Genomic DNA, 12,823 nt, shown 5'->3' with positions numbered 1-12,823 from the left:
AGGATATCCATGCGAGTGGGATATGATCAGTGGCTGAATTTAACCTGATGATAGATAGGTCGATGACCGTTTAGAAGCTGCTCTTCAATACATTGTGGAAGAAGAACTACGACAAGCTACAGAATTCACACGCCATTTATTCACAAAAATCGAAATAACAAAAAACTCAAAACACTGGCTACAATAAAAAATGACGATAATCACTCCTACACATAACATACGCTAAACTTACGGCACAAGATGCCGAACCCCACATAGTAAATGAGAGCATATATAGTGCCATTTATTTAAATACATAATGCGTCATAAGCACTGCATGTTTACTACGAAGAACGATCCTGGAGTAGTTCAGACTTCACACTCCATGCTGCGAAGGATAATCGACTGAAAAATAAACTGCGCTATATGATATCAAAGTACGTGTCCGAAAGTTAACATTAGACATACATATTCACAGTCATCGTGGTAGGAAAAGCAGACCAGCACATATGCTCTCGAAGACTACATTGGTAGATTTTGGCAAACTCCCAGGTGGTGTGATGGGGTAGTACAGTGAGCTGTAATGGCTTAAATAAATGATGCTTGACCACCTCAAGTACGTGTACCCAGTCGAGACTCAGCAGTCCTTCGTCGCCACAGGAGAAGTGGCTCTCAGAAAATATGCTCGAATCGTGAGCAGCTGCTTGTCATTTTACCAGACCTGGACAAAGCGTATAGTTATAGCAAACCAAAGGGTAATCATCACGGTCGCAGTAGCTCCAACTGGTTCACCGCAACAAGAGTGGCTTGTTGATACCCACTCGAGGTTGCTGTTCATTGCTGAAGGACACCCTCTTGAACCTGATGGAGTTCGGGGGCTCTCGATGTGGGGGTGATGGCCTGGATAGCGACGCGAGTTTCTTCTCGAGTTGTGCCGCGTCGATATCTCTGATGTTGCAAGCAGTGCAGCGGTGCGCAGAGACACCATCTGAAGTGGGCATCCGAGGAAACAAGAAGACGCCGTACACGCACTGAGGCCACAAACAGGATTTCAAGCGCCCATGGCTCCTTCCTTTGTGGCGCAGCATAAACCAGAGTTCCCGATAGCCAGTTGTCACAAGAAATACGGTTTATTTGTTGATCTCACCCAACCAGTGAAGCTTGGTGGCAAGTCGGGGAAATCACCCAACCTCACTTGTGTGTGGTGCAGCCAAGATCGGCACACTCGTTGCCTCGCATGCCTTTCGTACTGGCTGGGTGCGAGCAGCGAACGACGTGGACGAGCACAAGGCAGACGCTCGCCGAAACCGTGACGTTCGATGAAAGAGCTTGGCGGCTCGTAATTTCATATGACTAAGAGCACGAGCTAACTGAAGAACTTCTTCTTTGCCATCACCGCCAGATTTACAGAGCGGAGAAAAGCTACCACACCTAAATTACTCAAGAAGAGTAATGGAACCGTTCTGGATTAGTTATGATACTCACGTTTACAGTGTTTTATGATTCCTATTGGACAATTACTTCAAGGTTTTATAGATTTTCGGATGTTCAAATCAGCCAAAGCCATAGTTAAAAAAAGTGGCTCGAAGGTTCCACACGCCTTTCGCGCAAGGTGCTCACAAGGCCCGCCTTCTTGGTGCAATGAAACAAAAACACCACCGGCCACCGGGAGCTTTCAGCCATGTGAGTCGTTAGGTATGAAAAATTTTATTTTACATGGAAATGTTGCAGTCATCACCATTGTAATCAGAAACACACTTGTCTGTTGTTGCCGAAGCGCGCCAGAAGTTCCGGCGTATTAGTAGGAGATACTTTCTGCTCTGAAGAAGTCACCATCCATCCATCCATCCATCCATCCATCCATCCATCCATCCATCCATCCATCCATCCATCCATCCATCCATTCATCCATCCATCCATCCATCCATCCGTCCGTCCGTCCGTCCATCCATCCATCCACCCATCCATCCATCCATCCATCCGTCCATCCATCCATCCATCCATCCATCCATCCATCCATCCATCCATCCATCCATCCATCCATCCATCCATCCATCCATCCATCCATTTATTCATTCGTCAGTCCATCCATCCATCCATCCATCCACCCATCCATCCATCCATCCATCCATCCATCGATCATTCCATCCATCTATCCATCCGTCCGTCCATCAATCCATCCATCCATCCATCCATATATCCATCCATCCGTCCGTCCGCCCGTCCGTCCATCCGTCCGTCCGTCCATCCATCCTTACATCCATCCATCCGTCCATCGATCCATCCATCCATCCATCCATTTATCCGCCCGTCCATCCGTTCGTCCGTCACCTATTTGTATATCTGAAATGCCTGGATGGCCGCAAAGTCAGCGATATGCTTCGTTCACTAATCCAAAAATGGGTATAAATCGGAACAGGCACAAAAAGATATATATTTAGGACACGTCATACGACTGTTGTGGCAGGTCCACTAAAAGGATACCGCTAGGCTTTCGTGAGTTGTGTTCAAACGCATGGACCGACTATCGTAAGTCCTTCGGATTATGAAGAGGCTGCGTTGAAGTGTTTTAGTGAAGTGTGCATTTTCTTAAACTGCACTGTGTCTTGCTATAGTGCCGCTTATTAAAGTCTTTAAAGTACCTTAATTGCTGAAGACTGCGTTGGCGGTGCCAGTGTAGTCTGGCGACACTGATTTTGCGATATTTTAAAGCATAGCGATGTCTCTTTCGGTGGGAGCCGTTTTTATTCGTTCGGGGGGTGTGGATGAAGAGGTAGATTGTAGAACGGCTAACTTTGATGATAGGTGGTGACTGCGCAAAAGTGTTTTGATATCACTTGGAAGGTTAAAGCATCACCGAGTTGCTCGAAGGAGGAGGTTCATAAACCCGCCAATAAACACACCAGCTGCTCAAATCGTTAGAAAGATTGAAATTCTCGAGATATTTTATAGCTTGAATGTATTAATTCCTTGCATACTGCAAATTCTATTGTTTTGAACGAGGTCTATCTTCCCCATAGTAAAAATGGTACATAGGGGCTCCTCATGGTTCCACCCCCTCTTTTTGTTTCGAAAGATAATTTTTGGCTCAGTTGTACTTCACAGAAACGTCCAAGTGTACGTATAAGGAAATGAAACTGCATTCTGTGCAGCTGCCTTCTATTTTCAATCTTTTCACGCAACATGAAAGTCATACTTTGAATCATTAGCAATATGTTTGCAACATTATCAAATGAACCTGCATGTTAGTGAAAATTCAGTGATTTTTTTTCTGCTTTGAGTTTTTTGGACGGCATTTTCCTTCAATACCACCAACAGGCGATTGCGGAAAATATTTTTGTTCCATTTACTTTTTGAAGAAATTCTAACTCGGTGAAACCTCATCGAACATATCAATTCTAAAGAAACTCGGGCTATTAGACCGATTCACAAACTTGTTCGGCACCCCAGTATCACAGTAAATTTTTTTACACCCTTAAGGGTGTAAACTGGCTTGTCGCCAGAGCAACACCCTACGGGTGTTTTTATATACACCCTACTGAAAGGGTGTTAGCTGAACACCCTACGCGAAGGGTGTTCAGCAAAATGTTAGGGTGTTCAACACCCTTCTAAGAGGGTGTTGAAAGGGTGTGCGACCTTTGAGTAACGCGTTATTCGAAGGTCGCAGGTTCGGTTCCTGTCCATGGCTAGTTATCTTTTCACCCACAATTCTTTCTTCACATTTACATTACAATTCGGACTTATAACTTCCCCTATACTTTCCTAGGCAATATTGTCTGTTTGATCTCATATATATATATATATATATATATATATATGTGTGTGTGTGTGTGTGTGTGTGTGTGTGTAAAGCAAGCTTACTGAAATGCAATGATATTCCTCAAAGCCTTCTTTGTAAAGCCGACTATAGAAATTTAGACTGCCTTTTATAGTTATACAATTAAATACAAATATTTAGTATTAAATAGCATAAACATCTCGGGTATATCAATTGGTGGCTCAGTGAGTCGATACAGCAAGGGTGCTTGGTATGCATACGTTTGTGTAGACACTCAAACACATTATGTTGAAAACATTATTATCTGTAACAGTGCACACGTCTCATGCAGGATGCAGACATATACATATTTCAGCAACTTAATTTGCAGTTGCACTTGGTATCGCGAAACCATGCGAGTTCAGCCTCACCTAGTTCATTTTAAACTTTCTCATTATACAAAAATAACAGAGCTGCTTTGGTAGACATCGTTTCCACTTATTGATAAATATCTTTTCCCACTTCCTAAAAGTAGACATATATTGGCGTAAGATAAATGTCAAGTACATGTACCACAACACGGGTTTTCTCTCAACTGAAAGCAAACACATTTATTATATTTGATACATACTACAGTTAGAGCAGCTTGCCGCCAATATTCGAACAGGTAAGGTCAGTGGCTGAAGAAAGATGATTAACAGATCAGCCCTCACCCCATGAAGCTTCACGACATATTAAAATTTCAAGTTTTATTTTTCAGCATCTTTCTAGGTAATAGAGACAGCATCCATTTCTCGAAAACACACTCTTCATAACAAAATCAAAATAAGAGCCGACAGGTGGAAATGCCTCAGATAGGCTGACCAAAGTTTCGATAGGAGAACCTATCTTCGTCAAAGGTGCCTAGCCTTCTCATCCTTGGCATATTGGTTTCAAGAGGGTTAGTAAAGACGTCATCTCCCGGTGGTGGCATGTGTCCCTGTTGGCAATCGTAGCCTGAAAAAAAAACTATAAAGCAGAGGAGTGCAGTCCTTGCTTCATTTCAAGTTGGGTGGTAGTGATTCAGAATGACCTCAGAGGGTGGAGAAAATAAAAAAGGAAACACCCAAAGTAGGAGCGGTGTGCTGCCAATGGGTGGCCGCTACAGACACGAAAAAAGCAAAGAGGTTGAAAGTTCGAAGCCAGCAGACTGTCCCCGCGTTTGGCCATCATGAAGGGTTGCTGATTGGCCTATGCTGTTCTCGAACATCTATGAATGGGACTCATAAGAAAGAGGTTACAAAAAGGCGCAAGAGAGAAGCAGGCGGCTACTTTTAAATGCCAACATTTCAAAGGTAAGCGACACCATATGTGTTTGTAAGACCACGTGTTTATTGGGGAAGGTCATTGGTTAAAATATGCTTTCACTATCCCCATAGGTGTCCCGCTCAACGGAATTGCCTCAAGAATTTGGCGGCATGTTGGCAGAGAAATAGGCAAGTTCGGAATGCAAAGGGAATAAGCAACTACGAGAGGAACACAAAAGAAAAGAAAAAAAGAAAAAAAGGCGGATTGGTGATAGGCGACACGCTAGCGTTAACAAACGAGGAAAGGAAAAAGAGACGCAGAGAAATTTGTGGCTTGGCAATGACTTAATGGTGCACGGTAGGAGTGTTTTTTGAAGCGACAAAAGAGGAAAGGAAGCTGTGGTTGAAAGGTTCTGGAAAATAAAAACTTCGTAGTTGTCGTAGTTGTGTGTATATATACACAAGTATATTTATAATTAAAGTTTTAAAAATTTAGAGTGAATATTATTATTACAATATGTAGGTTAGGAGTGATTCCATGTAATACCAGTTATGTCTATTTGAAGGTTGAACGTTTCTAGTCCCTAAATATGGCCGCAATTATGCAATGGCTTTCAGCGATTCCAAATTACCACGTGGAACATTGATTCCTGATGGGTGTAGGGACATAAATTTGTGTATAAATTATGATTTCATGTATTTATTCTCTCGTGGTGACCGGAAATTATTTTGTAGAACATAAAGCTTTGTTTTTTAGAAAGTGTGGTCCTGTTGGTAGAAGTGACCGGCTACTACTTTCGGTAAATTGTGCTTTGTGTCTGCACGGTGGCCATTCAGTCTTACATGAATTGGCGGCCCACTTTCGCCTATATATTGTTTTCTACAGCTGGCACACTCAGAAAAGTATATTAGGTTGTTTAAAAGTGCAGGTGAAGCTCTATGTGACCTTGTGAATGTAGTCAGATGCTGTGCTTTTTATGTTGGTAGCCGGCTGTATATATTTGCAGGGTGAGCACCTGGGCCGGCCACAGGGATCAGACGTCCTAGTCTAAGTTTGTGTGAACAAGCATGTCTTTAAGTTAGCGTTGCTAATGCCACGTGCCACGCATTGCTAATTCCCGCAAAACTTAAAGCAAACACTAGGACGTCTGGTCCCTGTGGCTGGCCCAGACGCTCCACCTGTAAAAATATATAGCTGGCTAACAACTTAAAAAGCACAGAATTTGACTACATTCACAAGGTCCCATCGATCTTCATCTGCACTTCGAACAACCTAATATACTGTCTTAAGTGCGCCACCTGCAGACAATATATAGGCAAAACTGGGCAGCCAATTCACGTAAGACTGAACGGCCACTGTGCAGACACAAAACACAATTTACCAAAAGCAGTAGCCAGTCACTTCAACCAACAGCGCCACAATTTCGACCGAGCAAAGCTTTATGTTCTACAAATTTCTGCTCACCATGAGAGAGGAAATACATGGAATGATATTTGATACACAAATGTAAGCCCCTACACCGATCACGAATCAATGTAGCACGTCGCCATTCGGAATCGCTGAAAGCCATAGCATAATTACGACAGCATTTAGAAATCAGAAAGGTTCAACCTTCAAATAGACATAACCGGTATTACATGGAATCGCTCGTAGACTACAAGTGTACTATTGATGTTCTCTCGAAATTTTTTAAATTATAAATATAGATATACATGTGTCTATACACACACAACTACGAAGTTTTTATTTGCCAGAACCTTTCAACAACAGCTTTCTTTCTTCTTTTGTCGCTTCAAAAAACACTACTACCGTGCACCATTAAGTCATTGCCAAGCCACCAATTTCTCTGCGTCTCTTTTTCCTTTCCTCGTCTGTTAACGCTAGCGTGTCATCTACCTCCAACCCGCGTTTTTTAATTTTTTTCCTTTCTTTCTGCCTTTCTCTCATTGATGCTTATTTCCTTTGCATTCTGAATTTCTATTTCTCTGCCAACATGCCGCCAAATTCTTGAGGCAATTCTGTTGAGCGGGCCACCTACGGGGATAGTGAAAGCATATTTTAACCAATGACATTCCCAATTAAACACATTCTCTTCCGAACACATCTGGTGTCGCTTACCTTTGAAATCTTAGCATTTAAAGGTAGCCGCCTGCTTCTCTCTCGCGCCTTTTCGTAACCGCTTACTTACGAGTCCCATTTGTAGATGTTCGAGAACAGCATAGGCCTTTATCGTCGGCAACCCTTTGTGATGGCCAAATGCGGGGACTGTCTGCTGGCTTCTAACTTTAAAGCTCTTTGCTTTTTTCGCCTCTGTATATAGCGGCAGCACACCGCTCCTACTTTGCTTGTTTCCTCTTTTTTCCTTCCATTTTTTTCTCTACCCTCCGAGAACATTGTGTATTGCTACCAGTCAACTTGAAATGAAGTGAGGACTGCACTTGTTTGCTTTCTAGCTTTTTTTTCTTTTCCGGCGGCAATTGCCAACAAAGACACGCACCACCACCAGGAGATGACATCTCTACTAACCCCCTTAAAGCTAACATGCCAAGGATGAGAAGAAACGGCACTTTTGACGAACATAAGTCCTCCTATCGAAACATCAGCCAGCCTATCTGAGGAACTTCCACTGTTAACCCAGACTATCCCACTTTTCACAAGTTTTTTCTGATCCTAAGGCAGTTTTCAAGGCATTCGAAACACTATGGGCTGTTTATATAAGCTCTGCACACACAATTTAGCCATCTGATGTACAATATGCAAAGTATATCAGAGTGACTTGTTGGGCTTTACACTCTTACAGAGTGTAAAGGAAGGAAAATTCGTAACTTCATATCTAACTCAGAATACAAGCAACAATCATTTCCTCTTACAAAAAATTAGGAATGTAATAAGCACCAGCACACACTTCGCAGAGCTGCTCAGAAATGCATCTTGATAAAATAGTTAAATATTGCAGTAAATTATGAATGCAAAAACACAACACCTGTGCACTAGTAGAGATGCCTGGTTGGCACCAAAATGCTGTACTTAAGATGCATCATGGAAGCAAGACCACAGCCCACAACTAATATACGCTTCAAGACACCCTTGACTGCTAAACTGAAGGCCACAAAATTAAACCATGGCTGTGGTGGCTGCAATTTCGAATAAGGAGGAAATGCATGACACCTGTCTGCTTAGACGTGGATGGATTCAAAGAACCCCAGGTGGTCAAAATATCTGAAACCCTCTACTCCAGTGTCCCTCATAATTATATCGTGGTTTTAACACGTGAACCTCGGTAAATATTATTCTCATTACACTTAACATGAAATAAAGCAAGCAGATATTACTATGTAGTTGAAAAAATTCACCATTCAACCCTCCGATCCAAGGACTCACGTTACAATATTCTAGTATGCCTTCTATCAGTTATCATTAACAATGTTAAACATGAGTATGTATCACTGTAAAATATCCGACATGGTTTGGTATTGGCAAAGTTAGGTACGATGAAGTATGACAGTGGGAAAATACTTGATTGTACTTATGAATTTAACTTCCCAAAGGCAATGAAATAACTACAGTGACAAAAATACATTAAAATAGAATATTCAGTGAAGGTTACACTGAAGATAAAATTATTAATGTGCTACTTTTTATCACAACACAAAAAGTGTTTCTAAATGGCCAATTGCACATAAGGCATCAATTAACAAGACATGCAAGTCTGGCGAGCAACACACTCAGTAGATCTTGAAAAAAACAAAATATCCAATAAAGAGCTCAGTAAGCAGCACTGACACATTCTTAAATGCACTGCCTAGTTACATTGAATTTTAGCCTTAGGAACAGAAAAACACCTTGGCAGATTGTGTCCAGGGGGACACAAAGTAATAAAATAATGCTGTCATCTGGCCTATCAAACAAAAAATATTGAAATTTTAGTAACGCAAATAAGCAGGTATGTTCGCATTAAAAAGTTGAAGGCAGTCGTGTTTCTACACAGTCCCTTTTAGAAAACTTTTTTGATTATGTTTATGCTCCTAGATATCCTGTTTGAAAAATTAATTTTGCTTTTCATGATTACGCATGCAAGGCAGTGAGGTTCAGCAAAATATCACTCCATAGCGGAACGAGCAGTCGGTTCTTGCTATCGCCAGCGAATAGCAAGAGTAACCATTTTAATGTTTGCCCATGCCTTCCACCGACGGTCAGATTAAATGCATGAAATCAGAGTCTCTGCTAGTGCTCACTGTCCTGCATGCATAATAATGCAAGCCGCAACTAAATTTCTAGCAGGATATCTGAGCACAGGCATGCTAGAATTCTTACAAGTGATAATATGTAGAAATGTGACTGGCTCAAATATTTAACACACACATGATCTCCTGCTGTGGTCACTATTAAGTTAATTATAAAACTTAATGGCACCGCTGACAGTGATAATTATTGTCTCACATTGCATCCTCCTGGATACATAGCTATCAGCAGAGGTGGCTTTGCATACATAACTTACAGCGCTGACTTCTCTTTTTAAGGAAAAACAAAAGGGTTAACTTTGAACACCCTCGACCTTTGTGCTCCTTGAATACAGCTACCAGGTGGCTCACTGCAGCTCGCTTTTCAGAAGAAACAGAAGCCATGCGCCACTGATGTGCACCAGCAGTCAAATTTTCCACGAGCCAGCCTTGATGATGGGCTAGTCCAGACGTCTCCCACACTCTCTTCCTACGACGAGCATGTATAGACTGCGAGAGAAACAAAAAAACAATTTACTGATGTGCCTGTTAGCGAAGCAAATTTTGGAACTCAATTTAGAATGATTTGGAACGTTTCGTTTTAAAAGAGTAGGATGTACGAAAACCAGACATGCTACAACAAAAACATCCTCAATGTTTTTGGCGAACATAGCTGCAACCTTACGAAAGAATATGCATTTTTCACATAACAGATGTGTCACAAAATATACTTGAATAGCGCTCTGGCATAGTGCGTATACATGCCAATTCATTAATAGGGCAGTGCGTACATGACGGTATACGCTTTGATCAAGTATCCATTGGAGGTAACACATAAAGTTATATTACGAATTTTAGTTTGAACACAACTAATGTAACTTTCTTTCAGCTGCCTACATTAGGGCGATTATGCCGATAACATAGAAAATTGGTTTCACTAAATTACTATTGTCAACTGCTAAATTATGGCTGTTAATTCAATGATTCCAGGTGGCTAAAAAGGCAGTGCCCCTCACTCATCCCTAACATACCCCTCAATACAGGCTGTCTAATAAATAATGGGAAAAATGTGGAAGTGCTAATACAATGCACCCATCTTGAGCTAAATACCATCCCAATAAAGCATGCAAGTTTCTGCAACAATCTCTAGTAACAAGAATACTAGAAGGCATTGGTCACGATTTAGCAATACACAATAAACGTTTGACGAGACTGATTTCTGAAGTTGTGTAATTGCGTCAATGCCAACAGCTTGGAAACATGCAGTCTATATTCATGATTGTCAGATGAACATAGTGTCCAATTTTCCATTTTCACAGCAACATGTGCATGCCATATGTATGTATACTATGATGTATAACATTATTGCAAGTTTTGAGCATTAAATGATATATTAGTTTCTCCAAACACCACAGATCCCTTCTATAACTGTAGCGCATGCCTATAGAATTTACTGAAGCTTGTCATCTGATGTGAAGACAAAACAACATGCTGACCCTAATTGAAAGTATGACGTTTTGGCCCCCACACAAAAGCCCTATTCACAAGTGACAAAAACTGTGCTTTTATTCGTGGCCAGTGTGTGGTTTTTCAATGTTTTCATGTGTGTTTCTGACCAGATTGGCATAAGCTTGTAATCTGTTAATAAATGCCATTGGAGGTGATGGTCTAAACTGTTCTTACTGTTCGTACAAGTAAAATTGCTTAACAAAGTTTGAACACAAAGTTTGGGCGAGGCACATACAATATTTAATAAACCACCACAAATTAATGAAATCTAAGCATAGCGAAAACAAGCTGAATAAAATAAAATGTGCTCTACCGCATGAACTACTGATCGAATTATGGCTCGCACAGTTAAGCTACAGTTATTCGGCCCCAATAAGCCATGAAAATTTTGTTCGGAAATACAGTTCAAGTTTAACGAACGGCTCAAAATTCGTGGGTTCCGAACGCATCAGACAACCTATGTTGCGAGTGTATAACGTAAGCTCAGATTTGACTAAACGGGCTGCATAAACACCTAAGCGTACATACGTGCAAGCCTTGCGAGCCGTACCTAAGACGAGGCAGCATGCTGCACGCGAACTCGAATAACACGGTAGTTCAAAGATGCGTGCCGGCGTGGATGCATACACCGGCATACGTTCGGCTACCCGCAGCAATTTCTGATAGCAGTTTAAAAAAGGGCGTACAACATATGAAACTTTTCAAACTGCTTTGGACGTACAACATATGAACCCGTTGACTCCTGTAGCACACAATATGAACAGGCATGCAAAAAAAAATTAAAAATCCTCAAGTTAAGAGATCCAAACATACGCGCTCTAGGCGTAATCAACGCTTACAGCTAACAAACGCCGTCTTCGCCCAACAATTATTTAACCAAAATATTGGTCCATCGCGAGCAGGGCTCCCTGCCAACACCACTGCCGACAGAGGCGAGCGCCGTCACAACTCGCACAAATCCGCCCCCGAATTCCCACTGCGCACGCACGCGCCATGTGCTTCACACACCGAAGCATGCTTGAATCGAAAGAAAAAGCTCGCCCACGCTTGACTTCCTACAAAAACGTCTTCATCCTGATGAAATGACACACACAAACAGGTTCGCTACGTTAAAAAACTTCACTTATCGCCCACATGTAACGAAAAACGTAGCATGGCGTCGTTATCACGCTCTCGGTGTTGACAAAGCGCCGACAGCAGGAATGTGGTACGTACCTGGCGAGTGTTCCAAAATGCGACGCCACACGTCCTCGCTTGAGTAGAGTTCATCTTCGTAATAGGCAGCACCGGCAGAACACAAAACACGAACGCAGCGCGCAAGCACACCTCAAAAAACGAGAAAAAACGAAGCAGAACCGACAAGCTGCAGCGCCCGACCAGCGAGCAAGCACGCCCAAACATATATTACAGCTCCGGTTACAGCTCCGCAGACGTACAAAGGCGCAATAAAATGCTTTAGTAATGCGTTTAAGTATGAAAAGTAAACGGAAATATATATATAGCATAAAAACGAAAGGGGCAAAATAATTTTATCTTTACAAAAAAACAAAATTAACGTGGCTTTAGCGCGCGAAGTTTGAAACGCTTGCAGGTACAATGCATTTTTAACAAATGAACAACAGCGGTAATAATCACCTAAAACACTCATGTTCTTGAATTCGAAATGTACTATTGTTGACGCACACATTTACAAACAAAATTTTATTGCAATAATTGAAGGTGCCTATGCATAGGCGTGCCCACCACGGGGAAAGGGGGCGGGGGCGGCCCATGGTCAATTAGGGGGCAATGTAAATCCCTATAGGTACATAGAGAAATAGAGAGGGGGCGCTGTAACTCGACGTAAGTTTTTTAACTCGACGGGGGTTGCAGTGCCCCCTGCTGATCACCTCATACACCCCCCCCCCCCGAGGGGATGTCAAACAGAATAGATAGCAAATACAAATTTTACGGCGTGGGTCGCAGTGTCCCACAATATATATATATATATATATATATATATATACATATAAATATATATATATATATATATATATATATATATATATATATATATATATATATATATTTG

At 41.7% G+C, this 12,823-nt stretch overlaps 1 long non-coding RNA gene across 1 annotated transcript; it reads right to left on the bottom strand.

Annotated features, from left to right (window-relative positions):
• Positions 1-9,621: 9,621 nt before the first annotated feature.
• Positions 9,622-12,614, bottom strand: LOC142776268 (uncharacterized). Its single transcript, XR_012887409.1, has 2 exons — positions 11,968-12,614; positions 9,622-9,753 (listed from the first exon to the last, which is right to left on the bottom strand). It is a non-coding gene; the product is annotated as an uncharacterized LOC142776268 (long non-coding RNA).
• Between the last annotated feature and the right edge of the window lie 209 nt (positions 12,615-12,823).

Source organism: Rhipicephalus microplus, chromosome X (genome assembly GCF_043290135.1).
Source record: "Rhipicephalus microplus isolate Deutch F79 chromosome X, USDA_Rmic, whole genome shotgun sequence".
Classification (NCBI taxonomy): Eukaryota; Metazoa; Arthropoda; class Arachnida; order Ixodida; family Ixodidae; genus Rhipicephalus; species Rhipicephalus microplus.
Note: the sequence above shows the minus strand (reverse complement) of the source record. Positions and strands in the feature narration are given on the sequence as shown.